The 21579-nt window shown below is 40.0% G+C and overlaps 1 protein-coding gene across 2 annotated transcripts in view; it reads left to right on the top strand.

Moving 5' to 3' along the window:
* thrb (thyroid hormone receptor beta) overlaps nt 1–21579 on the top strand; it is a 124615-nt gene that overhangs the window by 61371 nt on the left and 41665 nt on the right. For both annotated transcript variants that reach the window (XM_042436031.1, XM_042436033.1), the window contains exon 2: nt 9416–9482. The gene's annotated coding sequence lies outside the window, so the exon portion shown is untranslated. The remainder of the gene's footprint in view (nt 1–9415; nt 9483–21579) is intronic.

Raw genomic sequence — 21579 nt, 5'->3', positions numbered from 1 at the left:
CAGCCATCATTAATGTTATCAGTAGCACCTGCGATTTTCCTGCTATGACAAGTCAAATTGTCGTAAAAAAGTCTGTTAATGCTGAAACAATTTGTCGATTGCGGAAAATGTATGAACAATTTTGATAATTGATGGTCATTTATTTAGTAAAATGCCAAACATTCAGTGGTTTCAGTCTATCAAATGTGTGGATTTTCTTCTTGTCTTTGTTTCATCTGATTGTAAACAGAATATCTGCAGACTGTTTGTCAGATAAAGTAAAACATTTGAATACATCTCCTTGGACTCTGGGTACTATTTGCAACCCTGGCAGACATGCTAGATACAGTATAATATTATTGTCGTTTTAATTCACCTTCCAAATCCAAAGGCGTAGGATACAAGCTGAACCATATTCTCAGTTGTTCATGGTAATGATATTAATGTCTGAGAGTTAATTTGACAGTGATATGATGATGTGTAAAAACACCTTTAATGGCGTGACTGTGCTGAGCTGGGTGCAGAGCAGGTAGCTGCAGTCCTGTGGGTCTGCTGCAGGGCTGCAGGGGGACCCCCACCCAGCCTGGCCTCAGCCTGGAAGCTGGCAGCCCTTGCTGTCACATCTGGCAGGAAGCAGCGGCAGCTGATCAGTGGTGACACAGGCTATGTGAACACATATTCCCTGTAGCGCTCCCTGTCCGCTGTTAGCATACACTCTCAGCACCCATGGTGAAACTAATTCACACACTAACACACTTCAAATGCCGCTGTACACACATGGAGGTCGAGCAGGGGTCAGGATTTCACACAGTATCATCCCACAGACGTTTCTATGTCATTGCTGTGGCGGTCGCAGCGGTGCCGAACAGTTGAAAGCCAGTGGGGGAGGAAGAGTTGGCACAATATGCAAGGTCAGTGTTAACATCGCTGCCAGGCTAAAACTGTGTGACCCAGGTTAGATGGATACAGAGATGCTGTAAAGACAAAAAGAGGTACCACATTTTTAAAATAGTTATTTTTTTAATCTTTCAATCTAAATCTCTTTTTTTTTGTACTTCATCTTCTTTTTCAGATCAGTGTTTAAAGTACACTCTGCATACTGTTAACTGCTTTTCTTGTTCATGTTTAGAATGATGACCCTGAATGAGTTGAGGATTTTTAACCACCATACTGGCTTGTCTTTCATCGCACATCTTCGGCACAGTGCAATTTATGTTTTTTTGAAAGTATGTGTTGCTCTCACTGTGTCTGTGTCTGTTTTTGGTGCCTTTTTAACACTATATTTATCATTTTTGAGTTTATATCCAACAACAACCCCTCCAGTCATCCCCCCTGCTGTCCAGCCCCCTCACCGTCTGTACACCTCCCAAACAAATCCCCAAAGCTCCACAGAGCAATGTTGAGTCAACTCTGTCTCTGTACGTGTATGTATTACTAAACAGTTTTGCCACAATTGTTTTAGAGACAACTTATTCTCTGCGTGAATTAACATCACCGGTGATGTTTTTTCAATCCAGAAAACGTTCATGTACAAGTCACGAGGAGGAGGTCGAGGTGGATGGTGGGTGTAACTTCGGTCAAATATTGAAAAATTGAACACATCCTGTCTCATGTCAGTACTGATGTTTTCAATACTACAACACCACAATGTAACTTAATCCAAGTGCTGTGACTTTCCCCAAACATAACCAGAAAAACATGAATCATGCTTTAGTTGCTAGGAGGATGTTGTAGATGTCACCACAGGCTCTGCTCTCTTGTGACAGGCACTATTTTACACACGTAATCATGAATCGATTCATCAAAAAAATAATAAATAAAATCAAAATTGACTATTAATAATTAATAACCTCTTCAGTTTGATTACATGCAGCGTTAAAAAAATCTCAAACTGCTAATCTGAGACACATAATCCTTTCATCTAGCATTTCATGTGTCCATACATCAGCTTTGAGAGATGATGAGGCTTCTTCTCACAATGAACCAGATGCTCCTATTAAAATATGTAAAAGCTTAACCTTCATATTAAGCTCTCGGACTCAGTCGGGCACAGTCGCAAAACAGCATTTTCCTGTCAGTGTGTTGATGCAGATATAACGACATAAACAGTTAAAAGAGAATCTCTGAGTGTTTGTCAGGATGAAATGTTGAATTCCTCCATCCTTCACTGATCCTGACAGTATTTTTGTCTCGTTCCCCTCCCTTCGCCTCCCGCCCTCCCTCTCTGCATCCCCCCCCCTCTTTTTTTTTTTTTTTTCATTGTGAACAGCTTACTGCAGTATCCTTAAAGTCCCTGCATGTGTCCTGAGTTGTCCTCTCTTACCCAGCATGCACTGCAGCGATCTGGAGCTCTGCTCAGGATGGGCGCACACTTTTGATGTCGGGAGAGAGGAGGAGGAGGGGGAGGGGGAGGACAGGCAGACGCTATGATGCTGCTTTATATACCCCTTTCAATGGTTTCCCTCAGCACCACTGCTGTCATCAATTTGAAAAGGGCTTTTTTTTTTTTTTTTTTTCACCCTCCTTTCTTTGCTTTTTTTCCACTCTGGCTCTGAAATAGTGTCCATGAGGCTGAAAAAAAAGGGGAAAAAAAAAACTTGCTGCAAACAGAGTCTGCGAGCCGGCGCATTGTCCTGATGTGACCCATACTCGCTCATACAGGCAAAAAGCAGCAACTATCAGGCTGGAAGGGAGGCGTGTGTGTGTGTGTGTGTGTGTGTGTGTGTGTGTGTGTGTGTGCCTGTGTGTGTAAGGTGGTGATGTTAGAAAGGCGAGAGATGCATGAAATTGAGATATTTTGTCAGTGTTTATCTGCAGCATTGTTATGTGTCACATCATTATTCTTCACATAGAGTATATTCATAATGTTAACCTGTATGTCTCTGCTGCCCCCGACAGTAATCCACATGCACACACATGCACACACACACACACACACACACACACACACACACACACACACACACACACACACACACACACACACACACATTTTCATTTATGAAGCCAAAATGCCAAACATTCTCTGGCTCCAGCTTCTGAAATGTGAGGATTTCCCGCTTTCTCATTTTGACAGTTATTTTTATTGTCGACTAATCTGTTGATTATTTATCGAATTGGATGGTTTGTCATTTAGTCTTTAAAAATGAGCGTGTTTGTCTCGGTTTCGCGCTGTCGATCAGACAAAACAAGCAACAATCAACTGATTAATCAAAAGAATAATCGATAACGCAAATAATAGTAAGTCGCAGCCTTTAATCCAGTGTTATCATTTACTGTGCTTTAATGCTATCAGTCATAAAACCATGCAAAATTTGACAAAACAATCCCAACTCAAGGTCAACTTACTAGCTTATTCCAGGGCCTTGCAGCCTTTATCACATGGTCTTCATCAGCAGGTAAAGTTTGCAAATCTTTTTAGGGGGGCAGCAAGATAGAGCTTTCAGAAAACTGATTGCATTGTTATGTGGTTGAAAGCTCTGGAAAACGCTAGTAAGTGGAACTTGAGTTTTTCCTCTGACATTAGTACAATATGATCAACATCAGATAATCACATAACGTTTGAACAGCGGCTTCAGAAACCAATAAGAAAGGAGATATTTTTACAGACTGTTTATTCATCACTTTGTAGCATCACTACTAGTAGTGTCTACAGCTCTGACTGACTGTGGTGTCAGCTGTTTCCTCCGGGTGATGACAGCTCAGAGTGGTCCTTGACTCAGACTAATTATGTCAGTTATCTTTTACCTGTGTGCTCGCCCGTGTTAGCTCCGCTCTCTTGAAGGCGCAGCTTGCTGGAAGGCTAGTCTTAACAGCCCTGTGTGTTGTCTCTCTTTCTCAAACGCTTCTAAAGTCTTTTCTGCTTGATCCTCATAAAGTCTGGCCCTACTCGTTATCTGAGCCGCGCACAGTTCACAGTCCTCGTCGCTCACATCTCTCTGGCTGTTTTTTTCCTCCCTTTCTCTGCCTTTTCAGTGCAAACAGAATGAAAACAGCACGTTGTTTATTGACGGGTGTCCGTTTCTGTTTTGCTAATGTTACACACAAGGGTTTGTTTAGTCTTTGGGTTTGGGGGGGGAGTTGCCTAGAGACTGACCTCTAATCTACTTGTTGTTCATTGTGATGTCTACTGTATTTATTTAGTCATTCAGTATGTGATCCCTTCTCACTGTAAAGGTTCAAAATTCAGGGTTATGTGTTGCCAGGTTTGTTCCATCTTCATTTTTTTTTAGAAGAAGCCCCCGTCAGTGACAAGCTTAATTGGGAATTTCCACCATCTGACAAGCACATCAGACGCTGCACACAAGAGACAGCGAGATGAGATAAAGACAACAATAACAACAAAATAAGCCTTCTCAAGACTGCACAAAGCACGCAGAGCAACAGAAAAACTATAATACAGCAACAATATCTGCTGTAATATTGTTGACACATCACAAGACATAACTGTAAAAATCTTAGCACCATATTATCAATAAAATACTGCTGCTGTTAATTCCACCATACATACCAAAGCTATGCAAAGCAGAGCATCTGGCAACATGGCACAGTCATAGCAGCATGACAATAACAATAATAGATTTTCTTTGGTTGACTACAACCCTAAACAACAATAATAATAATAATAATGAACACATTAGACATATGTTTTGTAGATTAGAAGAAGAGCTGCAACAGTTAGTTGAGAAATAAATGAGTCAGTTGACAGAAAATTAATCAGCAACTATTGTAATAATAGATAAGTGATTTTTTTATGTATGTTCATGGAGTGGACAAAATATTAGAAACACCATTCAAATCTTCAATATAATGCACTCCAGTACACCACTACCACCCATATATATATATGTGTGTGTATGGGTGACTGGGATTGGCGGGAACACACTGAGGGCAGCTACAGGACAGGTGAGGAACGTCAGCTGTCTGAAATGACGGGAGACGTTAGCGACGTGTAGTTTCACTGCTGCCTTTATGTTCTAACTTTATGATATTAGAACTGTAATAAACGTTGCTAAACACATCAACGCAACGCCTTTTACGACATGTACTTCTTCACCATATACACGCTCCATTGCCTTTGTCAAGCATGAATTACAGCTCACCAACATCTGTATGGTGTTCACATTTTCAAAAAAGCTTCCATTTGACCCCATAACCATGGTCATGTAAGGCCCCGCTGTAATCCTGAGTGGGATGTTTCTGTATGGAGTGATGGTACTATGAGGTTAATATGATCCTCCGTTACATTCCCATGGTTTCCTTAAGTGCTGCACTTTCCTCCCACACCAAAACCTCCCCGTCCTTGACCAAGATACTGGTCTTGGATCTGGAAGGAGGATAAAGTGTTCTATTTTCGCTCCATCAGAAGCAAGGATCTTTCCATTTTTTCCCTTTTTTTCCCCCCCTTTTTTAAAGAGAGAATTATTAACTATAAGTGGAGGATGCTGTATAAACTGAACAGGCATGATAATATAGTAAAACTCAGTTGTAGTAATATAAAATATGTCTTCATAGGAGAAGTTATGATTGCTGACAAATGCTGTACTTTAATAAACACTTAAAATGTGCTCATAACTACATTACAGTGTGTTATAAAATATTAATTAAATGTTTATGAGGACTGGGAAAGTGATGTGTTACCAGCAAAACAAGGAATAGAATTTGGTTTAGATCATAGCACAGGGCAGAGTTACATAATATTTTCTGTTGCGACTAATGACAAGCACGGTTACCACAAAGTCAGCTGCTGTCAGTCACTGTCCTAATTAACAATATTACGTAATATTGCCATCCATTAGAGAATCTGTGCCGGCCAACTTTGTAACATGACAAACCACATATTACAGACCTCTCTGAATTTATGGAGGCTCTGGAAAAAAGCTACTGTCACTCCCATTGCAAAAAAAAAAAAAGTTTGCTATAGAACTGAACGACTTCAGACCAGTTGCTCTCACATATCAACTGATGAAATGTTTTGAGAGAATTGTCACATCTATCATCACTATCAGAACGGAAGGCCCCATACTGGGCCCCATCCAGTTCACCTATAGAAGCAATAGGAGGGTGGAGGATGCTACACTCACTTTACTTAACTTCCTTTACAACCAGCTTGAACAAGAAAAAACTCACACTTGCCTCCTATTTGTCGACTTCTCCTCCACTTTTAATACCATACAAGCACATGTCATGGCTGAAAAGCTCATATCCCGTTTCACCCTACACCACCTTCTGCCCTCTGGGTGGAGGCATAAGGTCCCTAGGCTCAGGAGCTCCAGAGATAAAGGCTCCTTCATTCGTAAGGCATTGACCGCTAACTGCAGTCCACCTTTTATTGTTGTACCTGCTAATTCCTATTTAAATTCTTTTTGTTGTTGTCATATGTACAGCATGTCTCTCTCATGTCTTTTATGCTGCACCAGAATTGCTCTGTAGGGAAAATACCGATTTATTGAATGACTCAACCCAACAACTCTGTGTTTATCGTGATATTCTCTTTCTGCTGAAACAAAGTATTAAATAAATATCCGCTTGTGATCTCTCCTCAGTTTCAGTTAAACAGAAGCACGCCTTGTGCATGTTTTTACCTGATTGGACAGACAAGAAAATCTGCAGTCATGTTGAACATTCTGTAACCTGCGGCGCTTAGGCTGTTCCTCTAAAAAACCACAGAAAGCACGTCAGGTGCCTGAAGCACAACAGTAACACAAGTGTGCAAAAAGTTACAGTTGCAAACAACTAGATAGTGACGCCTCTCGCTGCAGAAAAGAGGACAAGGGTGATCCCCGGATCTACTGGAGTTAATATGAGCAGAGAGTCAACGGACACACTGGAATAACAGCATTACTTTGTCGTTCGCTTCAATGTTTATGAGCTGTAAAAGCCTATTAACATCAGCGCCTGCATTACTGGAGACTACATCATTGCGTCTTCAAGTATCAGATTCACATAGTTTGTTGCAGTACCATGAAGGCACAGTACTCATTTCATGGAGTTAATAACAAAGTAATCAGAGGCTAAGTACACGGTACTAATCACGCTGGAAACATGAAGTGGGGAGTTGGGATCACGGGCACAAGAAAGCCTTGCATTCATTAAGTTTCCCACAGACCACTTGACACACCCCCCAGAGGAAAATACTGAGGAGGAGCTGTGCGCTACCCAGCCCCCCCCCCAGCCCTGCCTTCACTTCACTATTTACAGCTGTCACAGCCCAGCCTGTCGACAGTCATCTGAACGTCTGTTCAAGACTCTCCTCAGGCCCAGGAGAAGCTCCTCAATGTCATTTTTATCTCACATTTCTTCAGCACAAGCCATTCGTACATTTATCTTACTGCACTGGAGGAGATGAAGATGCTGAAAATGTGCGTCACATTGTCAAATATAACTCAAATCACCATGGAAACTGAGTGGGTGTTTTTTTTTTTTTTTTTTTTTTCACAACTCTCTCAGACACTCACACACTTTCTTTTCATCTCACTCCCCTTGTGTCTCTCCTCACTAAAACACACACACACACACACACACATTTCTGTCTGGGTGATAGCATCACAATCCAAAATCACTTGTTGGTAGGAGATATTTTTAGTATTTTTCCTCCTTTGGGCAAAAACATATCATGACACAGCAAAGAAAAGGAGAAGCATGACATCAGCGTGACATGTTTAGCAAAGAGAATAATAATGTAGCTAAGTTGTTGTTGTCTTAGCCCGCTGGAACTGATGTGATTTGAAACAATGGGAAACAAACAATATAAAACCACATCCTTCAAATGGTGTATTTAACACAACAATTGAATATATATTTAAGTTGTTTTAGTTTGTGTAGTCTGGCTGTTGTGGCTGTTATAACATTAATGGTGAAAAGGTTGATCTTCTGGCTCATATGGATCAATAGCTAGTATCTGCAGGCTTCCTCACAGGCAGCATACAGCCCCAAGGGCAGGATATGTTGCCTTAGCAGCGAAACCCAGGGCAATAAAAAAAAAACGTATAAAATTTTTTTTGATCGACTAGTAAGTTAAACTAAAATAGGATTTTGCAGTTTCCCTCCCAAGTGGAAATTATAGCCTCGTAACCAACAACTAATGGTAAAAACTACTAAAATAAGACCTAAGTGTGTGTTTGGCTTTATTGTAACATAAGCGCTGATGAGCGGGAGGCAACGGAGCTGAGCTTTAACCAGCTGAGCCTGAGCGGAGCAACCAGCCTCTACAGATGAATGAATGTAAATGAGATCTGAAGATAATATGAACCAAGCAAACATGTCAATTAGCATTACGGATTAACAGGACTTGATTATGTTGTATTGTTATTGATAGACAGTGTTATTAAAGCAATTATTCCCTTTCAGATGCGAGTGCAGCTTTACATTTCCCCCGAAAGGTGGTGCGAATGTGCATGCTTGCTCACTCTTTGTTTGTGTGTGGACAAGTATGTTTAAAAAAAAAAAAAAAAAAAAAGTGCTGCAGACAGAGCACGGAGGGAGGAAAACCATTCCCATTAGAGTGGCCATTAAGTCTTATTACAAGTGATTACTGTCTGTCGGAGAGAGATGACCAGCCCTGTCCTGCCACTGAATTAATGACATAAACAAATGCTTTCCTTTCTCGCTCTCATGATAATTAAACCAACTAATGTTTTTTCTCTTTCTTTCTTTCTTTCTTTTCACCATGAACTTCACATGACTTCTAATGATTTTTTGGCAAAACACCAGACTTCCAAGTCAAAGCCGAGCATTCGTTTCTGCCTCCCTGCACATGTTGTTTTGTTACTCTTGTTTTATTTATGGCCGTTTTCCTCTTAAAAAAATGCCGTCCTTTGCTTCGGGGGCTGACACACAAAAAAGATATATTGACTCATTTTAAGGGCCGCCCATCTAAATGGGAAAAGAAATGTATACTGGGATATTTTTTTTTACCCTTACTGCAGCATGAAAGCATTGGGGGAAGCATTTGTGGTCATAACCACATGTGGCAACCACCAGAGGTTAAGCGCATTTTAAAGCCGCTGTGGGAGTTGCTTTGTTGGGAGTAATGTTGCATATAGGTCATCTTACCCGGATGTAGTGTTCTGACTGCATCCTGCCACACAGACTGAGCACAAATGGTGTTAAAACTGATGTTGCGGCTTCTCTGTGACTTCTTTATTTCTCTTAAATCGGTTCTACTGTAATTCAAAGAGGTGATGAAAACATAGAAAGATACCTGGATTGTAGGTGTGTTTTTAATGTATTTGCCATCACCAGTGAGAAGCTTTTAAACTTTAAAACCCACTCAGTGCCTCGGTTAAATGTTTTATGCCATGGCAACAAGGTTGCAATGGTTTCTATCCTTCCTGAGGACCTACTGCTTTTCATAGCTGGACTGTGACTTTCATCTTGGTTACTCATTAGTCTGACCTTGCTCTCTCTGTGTGTGTGTGTGTGTATGTGTGTTTAGGTGTTTCTCTCGGGGAGCTCAGCAGCTCCTCAGCGCTGCCTGGAGTCAGACTTCACTACTTCCTCTGGTAAGACCTTCATGTTGCTCAATTCCACACAGCCAGAGTCCTTCAGTTTGCAGAATGCCAATACACAGTGCTTTCTCTCCACTAGACCTCCCTGCTGTGGCCAAGGCACGCACACGCACACACACACACACACACACACACACACACACACACACACACACACACACACACACACACACACAGATAATCATTGTCTCAAGCAGATGCAAGTCGTGTTGTAAATGTAATGAAGCTCAGATTGTGGTTCTGTTCCTGGATGAATCATGATGTGCCAGACTGATGGTCTGTCTGTTTGTTCTGTGTTTTGCTTTTGGCTTTGATTGCTGCAGGCTGTGTATGTGTGTGTCAGGGGCATCGCAGGGCTGGTTAAAATCAATATCATGATATGGGTAAGAATATTTTCCCAAATTTATTTCCAATATGGCAAATAAGTGCAAGAACACATGTAAAAGAATTCAATTGATATTGAGTGCAGTGATGTTTATTCCACTGATAGATCAAACAAATGTTCATTCAACATTTTGATTGTTTTAATTTATAATTAGCTTGAAATGATTCATTTGGACGACATTTGATAAATTAATAACACAGTATGATCATATAGTCACACTATGATTCTCCTGATTCTCCAGCCCTGCAGTGTCACAATGTAAGACTAGGGGTGTAATAGTTAAAGCGGACCCTCTGTTCTGATTGGCCAGCTTTCCAAAAGCCTGCTGAAGGGCAGCTGTATCAGAGATGGCTTGCGAGTTACGTGTTACTGCTAATGAAAACCCAACATTTCCTGCTTCATATTAAAAGCTTTTAAATGACTAAATAATGGGAGACTTTTATTATGAAGAATTTACAGGAAATGAAAGGTGTTCCTCTCCAAATTAGCAGAGCCTTGTTATGGACATATTTGTTTAGCAGATCAGTCAGAAATAATGCAGGGAGGAATAGTACAAGCAGAAACAGTCACAATGATGATGATGTTTGATGAAGAGCTGTAGCACACTTCCAACAGGTAAACTACTTATTTTACTTTGTAGTGCTGTGTAATTGAGTCATGGCTCAGCGTGATTACCCCCAACACAATGGAAAAATGTCACAATGTTAGTGGAGTGGAGCAGTGAACTGGCGCACGATGCATGGAGCAGATGACGATATAAAGAAATCAAGCATGAGCCAACTTCAGCTCAGGCTGAAAGTAGAAAAAAACGTTGGAAATCCAGTGTTCAGAGCAGTGTGACAGTGCTTTCTGCTCACAAGGATTACATCTACATATGTTTACCTCATTATTTGACACTTTGGCCATGTTTAATATGAAAATATGACATTGTAACATTATATATGTGACTGAAAATAAGAAAAAGCATAATAGGTCCCCTTAAATTAATTACGGACATTCAGTTTATTTAGCCACAAAAATTAAGAAACCAAATCTAATGTCTCTGGCTTCAGCTGTATTTAGAAACACAATCATTGGACTGAATCCAAACTACAAGCAACTCGACGCGAAATAGTGAATAATAGTTACAGTTACTGACATTTCACTTCTGTCTGACTTTACATAGATAGAATTAGTTGCCTTAACATGACACCTTGCACACCTGACAGTAATACAGCAGTCTGGTACTGACATACAGTATGGAGGATTTTAGTGTCTATGTTCTGATTGTTGTACAGAAAGTTGATCACATGTTCTAAAGCACTCATGGGCTGACAACTTGTGCTGTTTGCACCACATTAATGTTAAAACTCAGGGCCCTATTTCACGAACCCAGCATGCAGAGCAGATCACAGTCATCTCTACCACATGTTGGCCATCATAGCCACGAGTTTACCTGTATTGCAAATATTGCATACTGTATTGCGGAGATAAAGGCCACACCTTGGCCAGACATGTTGACTTACCATTAGAAACTGTACATAATAATTATTCATAACCGAAAGTTTGATGCGCACATAAACACAGAGGTTTCTGTGGTTATTTTGCGACAGCCTGGTACTGGTTCCACACAGTTTAACCAGCAGATCTGCCATGCATAATTGTGTATTGACAGTGCGCAACATCATTCCAATTAGACTGCAGATGGAATAGATGTTTTCTGTTGCAGATACAGGTGCTGGTAAGAATCACTCATTAATCTTTATTCAGTCTTGCAGGAATTTATGCCATTACCAGAAGAAAAAACTGTCTGGAAAGTGTAAAGACAAGCACAACACGAAGAACACAGTGGTTTGTGGTTTGCGTGGGTGTGCCTTCACCAAACAAAGTGACAAAATAATCTGGAACATACGTGTGCAAAGCTTTTGAACCGCTCTGAGCAGGCGAGCAGCAGACAAGATTGCAGTGAGCTGTTGGATCGGCAACACCCTCTACTGCGCCTCTCCTTCTACAACGAGTCTCCAAGATACCAAACCAGGAAAATATCAGTATATATCAATATAAACAGTTTTAGATGTAGTCTAACCAGATGTTGAAAAGGTCTCTCCTAGACACATAACTGTAACTACGCCAGTAAGTGCTCTGTAAAAATAGCAGCTACAGGGTCTGTCACTGTGATAATGAAGCTGCAAAGTTACACTGAAATCACATTGAAATTAAATATAATTATGATCATACAGAAGACACACTGAGCTGCTGTAACATTTATCTGAATATTTTTTTTCCATATTTTTCTGAACCCATGTTTGCTCACAATAACTAGCAAACAAATGACCAGACTGCTTTTAATGACCCACGGGTACAGCATGTTCTAAGATGTTATTGGACTTGTTCTCCAGACTCCAATCAAAGGGCTATCTAGCTAACAGTTTGACAGTCACATGGGTGTATTAGAGCAGTGTGTCGGCTATAAAAAGCATAAAATGCAAATGCCTCCCCTATAGACGCATTCTGCTGCTCATTGAGGGCTGTGAAAATCTTGCTGCAGTCAGCACTAGCTGTCACATTTTAATGCAACAGCTGATACATCAAAACCTCACTGTGACTGATTTAATGCCAGCTAATTGGAAAGAAACAAAAAGTTATGACTGAATTGTTTTAATTGTTAAATAAAGTCAATTTTATTTGTAGAGCCCAATATCATAAAATAAATGCAGCTGCTACATCTTGCTAAGGCTCATATAACATTATAAATTCAACTCTGACAGAAGCAGCATTGTGTATAATATACTGCAAGGAGGGATATATACTGTATGTGGCTGCTTATTAAAAATGAAGACTAACAGACCGGCTGTATTGCTCAGAGGAGATGTCCGAACAAAATCAAAACAGCTTCCATCTGCACACATAGAATGGGAAAATGTGTTAGAGCTAAAAAATGTAATGATGATAAGTTAGACGCCAGCGTCGTTCATGAGTCTGCAGGTGATTGTGAGCCCCAGCCGTCAGAACATTTGTCAAACACCATGACTGTGTTCTCTCTGCTGGTCGTTACAGCAGTGCATGGATTATTGGTCGTAACACTCGCCGAGCATTATTTGGACCCACTCTGTCTCCAGTGAGGGCTCATGCTCATATCTGTGTACAGTGTAACAGAAACACTGGGCCTCATGCATGAATGTTTTCTTATTTTTCTCTTATATTTGTTCTTGCACAAAGCAATAAGAGGAAAATAATAAAATCCTACGTGGGATTCAACAAACTTTTTGAACTGGCTGAACTTGTCGTAAATCACTTGTTTCATTCTGATGAATGTCACCTGTTCATGAGGAGGTGTGCGCTTGTGAGATGTGTGATTATTAGCATAATCCACACTCCTAAAATTGCCATATAAGGCTCCATGTTCTACTCAGTTTGTGGGCGAGTTTCAGTCACAAAAAGTTCCCAAAGACTGAAAACGCTGTTAAGTTTCAAGTCCTGCTTTCAAAAATCAGAAGACAAACACACCAATAACAAATTTAGGAGTGACAGTCAGAGACCCGAAAGAATTACAAATATGAATCCAGCTAACATGTTATCAGAGCAGCTCTGCACTGTTACAGAAACAAAGATGGAATGATATGACGGGAAGTTAGATGCTAAAAAACATCTTTCTAAAGCAAAGTGCTCCGTGATGGGAGGCGGTCATGTGAAAGTTACAGAGATATTAGAGTAAAAGATTATAGTCTACAGGTGATGTTACACTGTCAGCTGCAACACAACTGCATAGAGACACAGAGGCAGCTGTCAGTGAGAGAAGTTTAGCAACTACTGAACTGTAGAAGCCAAAATATGGCCATAAATCATAAAATCTAAAAAACCTTTCAGTAAATTGGCAGGCATGATGATGGAAATATGGTAAACAGAATATAAATTCTGCATTAAGTTTGTTTTACTTATATACATTAATTTTTTTGTTAATTTCAGCATCACATTTAACCTCAAAATTAATTCAGATTAGGGCATTATAATTGTAAGTCAAAGTGTTTCTCCCCTGTGAAGAAAGGCAGAGATGATCTATTCATGACACGTATGACATTTCTGGACCTCTCATAAATTTCATTCGTACCTTTAGAGAAAATTCTAACTTGTGAGAAAATATATATATATTCTTAAATCACTCGTACGTGCATTTTAAGAACAAATCTGTTAGTACGACTGCTTCTTGCACAAGGCCCATTGTGCCATTTCCAAAACACAGCAAATATCCCCTGTGTATCACTGAGCCTTTTTGAAATTGGCCTGGGTGTTTTTTCCCGGCAGCATTAGAACTTAATGTAATACGATCAGTGCACTGGACTCCCAAACAAAGTCAATCGGTTGATTCTTCTATCAGCTTGAATTCTTTAATGAAAACACCATCTGCTGTCCTTTTTGTGATACGAGTTGCCATGCTGATGAGCCTGTATCACGTTGCATAGTGTGATGCAGCTTCGTAAATTAAGTATTAGAGAGCTTGAGGCATGATGGTCGGCGGATCAAGACTGACTCTTATCTGAATGCCACCTCAAATAAGATGCATATTGGTCAAGGCTATGACTATTGTTTACTGCCGGTTGTCCGTGTTGATTCATGATGCAGGCAGACGTTGCGCACAATGAGATTACCACTGAGGACTGTCAGGAGGGCTGACATTTAGACTTAGATAAGGCACTGATGCCCTTTGTACAGTTTTCAAAACAACCACAGCCATAACTTTTATTACAGGTGAATGCATCATTTGCTGCTTCTGCATGTTTGCACTGCTGTTTGTTCCAGTGTGCCATGTGTGGTCTTGTCTATTTGATGCAAATCAAAAGTCTTGGAAACACATTCTGCTGACACATTCAGTCAGACACTGTATAGTCTCAGCAACCCATGTAGGACGATTCCATGTGGTATTCATGTTACTGTTATTGACTTGCGGAACTTTCTACAGCATTGTTTGCTAAATTCTGGCAGGATTTTCAATGGGGCAGCAAGGTTTCATTAATAAAAAAACACCCCATAGTTGGTAGTAGTATAGGCAGTAATCCCAGTAATCTTGCCTCCCAGAAGCCCACAGAGTTATACTATATGGCCAATTGTATGTAGACTCCTTAATATTACAGCCTCATTCAAAAACCTCATTCTCATTCAAAAACCATGGGCTTTAAAGGAAAACAACGCTTTCTTATAAAGGTTTGTACCTCTGGACATCTGTTGTATCAGTTATGATAACTAATCAGAGAGATCTCGGAATACAATGACATCACTAAATATAGTTTATATAGAGCAAGAAACACAAGTCAGACAATCATGCTGTGGCAGCCTCCACTCTTCTGGTTTGGAACATGGCTGCAGGGATTTTCTCCCACTTAGCTTCAAGAGCATTGAGGTCCAACACTGATGTCGCAATAGGCGTTCCAGTTCATCCCAAAAGTGTTGGATGGGGTTGAGGTCAGGCCTCTGTGCAGGTCAATCAAGTTCTTCCAGACCAAACTCAAACAACCTTTTTCTTATGAGAGTGATTCATTTTTTTCTTTTGGAAAACACATCTTTGATAGAATATTCTAAACTTAAGGTTTACTTATCCCATATCCCAAATAATTCCTCAGTGAGTTTCATACTTAAGTCACATGATGATACCTAAACAAGTTCAATTTGCTGAAAGAAGGCCATTACATTACAAAGAAAAAAGCAAGTAAGTGAACTTTGAGTTAAGAATATTTTATTTGTCTTGCTATGGGGGGGGGGGAGGGTTTTCCCAAAATAGTAAGTAAAGTGAAAGCTCACTGTTGTCTAAAATACCATTTTATGCTGCTGCATTAAGATTTCCCTCACATCCTGTCTACAGAGGAGGTATTACAGATGTTTTCAGTTTTCATAGCATTTGTAAAAGATGTAACAAAGTTCACTATGAAATTATGGAAATGATCTGGAATTGTACTTTTAAAAGTCCCAGTGAAATGAAAAAATACATTTTCCCAGTTTTAATCCTGTGTCCCTGTGTTAATTCTTAATTTCATCTCTTATATGCCAAATATATGTCAAAAAAACAGTATCAGAATTTTTTAAATCCAAATCCCCGTCTTTCCTCCTCCTGTAAAACAGTTTCAAATGTTTGATGACTCATCCTGCACTCAGGGGCATTTACAAAAGTCCATCCAATCAAATGTGACTTTGGGCAAGTAGCTAGCCACACTGGTCATATAAAACTGCACTTCACCGTTTGTGGGTTGTAAGAGCTAACACAGCAATATGGAGAGAGATAGGAAGAGATGTGTGTTTTGGATATCAGTGGGCAACAACTTTGTTTTCATTTCCAGAACAATGTGGCTGAGGTCTAATTGATTCATCTCTGTTGTCCTCCTCCTGATCTAACAACAGGTGAGAGAGGTGTGTGTAGAGACAACAGTCCTCTGTAGCTCCGTTTCTCTCTGCAGTTCTGTATCACGCTTAACTCTGTAACCCCCCCCCTTTTTTTAGCGGCCCAATCAAATGCAAAGGATTTAAATCACTCTTGTAAATGTACACAGCTCAAATACTACGTTTCAGTGGGTCACAGTACAGAAGCTAAAGATGCTCTAACCTCCGTTTCACTGGGACTTTAAGTGTGGAAAACCCTGTTTATTTTAGAGCATTTACAAGAAATGGCCTCACTGAGAAGTCATTTGAAGATGTGGGAGTATGAACATAGTGAGGGTGAAACCTTTGGTCCAGTCATTCATAGGAATTCTCTTTCTCATTTTGACTGTTGCTGTTTTCCGATGCTCTCTGGTGATAGCTAAGCGGAGGATGTTGATACAAAGGGCCAAATCCACAAAGAATGGATTGTGCTCAATAATAGCACCATGAATTGTGTAGCGTTTGCACCCACAATCCGCCCCGTTTTAAGGTCCTATTCACAAAAGATTTTGCGCTAATGATATGACAGCACAAACACGATCATAAAGTTTTGCAGCTGAGTGCAGTTTGCCCTTGTTGTGCGTCTAATTGAGTGAGTGGAGCTGTTTCCAGTGTTTCCAGCTTTTCTCCACATTTCAGCACACAGATTGGTCCATAATGAAAACTGCAGAGAGCACAAAAGCCTCAAATTGCATGTATTTACTTAGCAGAGATGCGCACACACAGAGCTCTCCACAATCACCAACCAACTTTCATGTATTTGCATTTCTCTAGTATTTTACATATAAAACATCTACTGAGATTTCCATCAAAATACAGCTATTAATGACTCAGGCAGGTCTGAAACGTGCCTGAATCTTACAGAATGCATGGACCACACAACACATCTGAACAAAGGGGGGGCCATAATTTCAAGACACAAAGAAGTGGGGGGCATAGCCGATGCATTGAAACAGACATAGGCCTATATCACTGAGTATTGAGTAACATTACAGAACACTTTTTTAGTCTGAAACCACACAGCACCACATCTACATACATGATGAACACGCACATACAGGCGCTGAGATTAACCCTTCTAATCCAACACAAAATTCACACACAACAGGCCAAGCTTATTTACACATAAATGTACAGATGAAATCATAGCGAACAATAAACTCCACAACCGAACACATCCCGCTGCAAGTCTTTCACACAGAGACATGCAGGGTGTGCAGAGCTGTGCACACACCCACACACTCGAGACAAGCCAACGTAATAGCCATACCATAGAAAATGACAGCAATATGTTGGTTATGTAAAAAAAACTGACTAACTTTAGTGTTCCTTGAACTTCCTGGTCCAGTCTGTGTCGCTTATTTTTCTGGACAAATTCTCTTGCAACAGCAGTCAAATCCACCAGTTTTGACCACTTTATGGCTATTATAACTTTTAGTTGTTTTTTCATTTTAGTTATGGAACCGTTTTTGTCAATGTTTGTAACTCCTTTTTGGTCTAACAAATTATTCAAATCAAATCAATCAGCTGGTTGAGTTTGGAGTGCGTTTTGAAAACCACCACGGACGGATTCGTGACGTATGGTCAGGATCTGACGGTATTTGATATTCTGTGTTGTGCTGCACACCTACAGGTCAGCTGTTACACACACATTCCAGGTTTATATGGTGGAATTGTTTATAATAAAGCAGCTTTTATGGATGAATCCTGAACTCTGTCAGTGTTGTTATTTTTATTTTTAAATCCGAGATAAACCGACAACCCCACTCGATCCCCCACATGTCAAACTGTAGGTTTCAACATTGATATTCAATATCAATTTAATATCATTCAAGTCTCACAAGCTTGAAGAGAGAGAGAGAGAGTGAGTGAGGTTTGTTTGTGTGCGCAGTTAACACTAACTATCTGAAGACGCTAATAACCCCACCTTAATTGCATGTGGCAATAAGCGCTGGTCTTTGTGAATTAGACTGTTTTTGTGATGAGGCTTATTTGCATAGAAAGGGGCGAATTTTGTGCCAAATGTATGAATATTACCTAACTTACATACATGCAAATGGCACAGGTGCACCATTACGCTATTTGCTTGGCAGCTCAGTTTGCGGTGCGTTTCACCGTTTGCGGGTGCTTTGTGAATCACACGCTATTTTTTGGTCTCATTTGCACATGTTTAGCAGCTGCAAAAGCTGCACAATCCTTTTGTGGATTTGGCCCAAAGTGTTTTTCACAAACTTAATGTCAGACTTAAAGAATGTAGACTTCTTTCATGCCTCAAGCTTATTAAGCCTATTTGATGACTTGTTGCATTGCCGTGCTTCTCCTCTCAAAGATGTGTTGCCCTCATTAATGTTGGCAAACGGTTTTACAGGCTAATGCTGACATTTGAATAAAGCATGTAAAACTAACTAATAACAGGGGAAAATTAGAATATGCCCAGCTAAGAGTCAGCTGAGGTCTTCATCTGTATGTTTACACTCTTGTGGCAAAGAGTATCTGCGGTACTCAAGTTGAATGCAAAGACAGCATGGCAATTGAGGGCATCCTTGTCTTTCACCTCAGATCACCTGTAGTTTTATATGGGGAAAAATACTAAAAGATATAAAAACATTTAGACTTTGTTGTATACAGCTTGTAGGTATCAAGAACTGATTAGCAATAATCAGTTAATCTCTTCTTTGGATGCTAGCAATGAGGAAAAGTACAGCATGTACCCCATTAGGAGCCTATTTCCTGTTTCCTGCCTAACCCCAGGCCTCTTGAGCGTACACTTGTGGGTTATTTCACAATGCTTTTTCTGTATTAGCTGCTCTCTGTCTGTGTTGTTGCATCGAATTTGTTTCCATATTGAGCTTGGAGTACTGTGATGATGAAGTGTTCTTGCTAAGAATCCACTGTTTTCTTCTTTTTATTTCAGTGTATAATTGGTGTCAGGTGAAGTCTGATAGCAGAAATGTTTAGGCAATCTTAATATAAACCGCCAAGCTAAGGTTTTGGAGCTTCTCAGGAAAAGATAAAGGCAATCAAGCAATCGTACACTCATGTTGGTATCACTTGTATCATTATTTCCATCTACAGCTAAGCTGAAATTCGGGGAAATACAGAAGACTGTTGCAAAAGAAGACAGTCAGGTTGAGAGAATATGTGTATTACAACACTTGACCTCTTAATAGCATGCAAGAGAAGATCTGAAAATGGAATTTCCCAGGAAAAAAGCATCATAACACAAATATTTTCCTTAGTATTTCTCTTAATATTTCTTTTGAAAAATGCAACTGCCAAATTTAACATAAGCCATGTCATGGGAATATTTTAAAATAAGCAAGGTTTTATAACTATGTGTTTTTTCAAGGTTCTAAGGAATTCCTATCATAGCACATACAGCTCTAGCAAAGAATTTAAAGGGGTATTCAAATGAATTTTTATTGGACTTCAATAATGTCAAGAAACTCAGAAGAAACTGATCTTTAAAGAATGGTCAAAATCAATGCAGCAGAAGCTGAGATATCCTGACTTTCAGTCCTTAGTATGGGTCAACCTCCTTTAATGCTGAATCCTATAATTCCCATAATGCAACGAATAGTGTCTCTCTGTAAGATCTTCCCTGTCTGATAAATCCTCCAAAGGAGGCAGATTTTCCTTTCCAGTAAATACTGACACACTATCACCTTAAAAATTGTCATAACAAATGTGTAAGCAAACAGTTTCCTATTTACACATCCAGCATACCCGGATGTTCAACTTTAATTGCCAGCCAGCCACATACTTTGTCTCTGTTTGGTGCTGAGCAGGTAGCGTTGAGTCAGCTTATCAGAGCTTTTTTCCTGAAAACAGCTGCCTGCCACTACCAGAAATGAGGCTGACAAAAGAAAAACCAAAACCTTAAGCAGAAAGGTGCTAAAATGCTTCGCAGAGCTGTAGAGTTTTCTGTGGGTTTGTTTCCATAAGCAACCCCTTTACATTACGCATAGTCATTTGACCCATTGTTAATACAAAATTATTGGTAAGTGAAGCTTTAAAAAATTGTCCCAGCCCAACCCCAATGACATCATCAGGGGTTATCTTCTTAGACTTGACAAAGCGCGTTCACAGCCACTTTAGACATTATACAACTGTTTTCTCTGCCTGAGTGGTACTCCTCATGATAAACTGAACTTGATTCGTAAAATTGTTGGAGTGCCCCTTTAAGCAAAAAATGATTTCATTGTAAGCAATGTTTACTGGCGTTACAGCCTTCCAAACATTGAGCAGTGAAATTGGTGAGTAAAGTTTTATTGTTTATTATTTAGTAATGAAAAAGAACTAAACAGTGTATTGATGAAGAACAGAACCAATAACGAGTATTGATAAGAGTAGTGCATAGACTGTGAAAAATAATGGACGTAGCCACCGTGAGGCCACCAAGCAGCAATCTCCAGGGCAGCCCTTCAACACATCAGTGCAACATGGTGAGGAATGAAACTTTTACTGCTGTTGGTCCATAAACAGACATTTTATGTTCATCATATCACATTCAGTCGTACTGTAAGACAGGAATTACATCCCTTGACTTTGTCTTCCTCGTTGCTCTTTTTCCACGAACTAGACAGAATAGTGACCCCAAGTGTGTCTACATTGAAATAACATCTTCATTCTTGAAAACCTAGGTTGCAAAGTGTCAGTCTATCTTCTGAAAATAGCGTAAAATTCACCAGTCTGCTGAATAACGCATCCATCTGCTTTACGAGCATGTTGCTATTTTGTATCGACTACCCTACAGTAGAGAGACAGACACTCACGTGTGCCACTTGGTGGTTGTTGGTGCACACTGCAGTTACTCCTGGATAACTTATTTCGCCCCCCATCACTACGGCATTACCGTGTTATTACCGCAGTAATCACGTCAGTTGAAAAGACTGATATCTGTGTCTTGATAGAAATGCGTCATTCACTGTACACAGCAGTATACAGCAGTTATCATCGTTGTATAATGCTTTTCAAGTGGTTTCAGGAATAGGCAAGGTATAAACGTGATCAGGGCGTGTGGTGAGTTCACATTTCTTTATCATACTGTCATGTTTGTTTATAGTAATGTGCAGTACATTGTGTTCTTGCACCTCTTGTCATGCAGGATGTGGTAGCTGTTGTGGTGGGGAAATGATGTGTCCCAGTGTAGAGGAGGAAGTGCTCACCCACAGCCTTGAGAGTGCTGCTCTGTCTGCAAACAGAGGCATAAACACCAATAATACATTGAAAACCATAGAGTAAACCTGACTTCGAAGCACTGATTCTTTTGAGTGTTTGCAGTTGTAAGATGTAAAAGGAGTGAGGAGGGTGAATATGATT

Source organism: Thunnus maccoyii, chromosome 15, assembly GCF_910596095.1.
Source record: "Thunnus maccoyii chromosome 15, fThuMac1.1, whole genome shotgun sequence".
NCBI classification, from domain to species: Eukaryota; Metazoa; Chordata; class Actinopteri; order Scombriformes; family Scombridae; genus Thunnus; species Thunnus maccoyii.
Note: the sequence above shows the minus strand (reverse complement) of the source record. Positions and strands in the feature narration are given on the sequence as shown.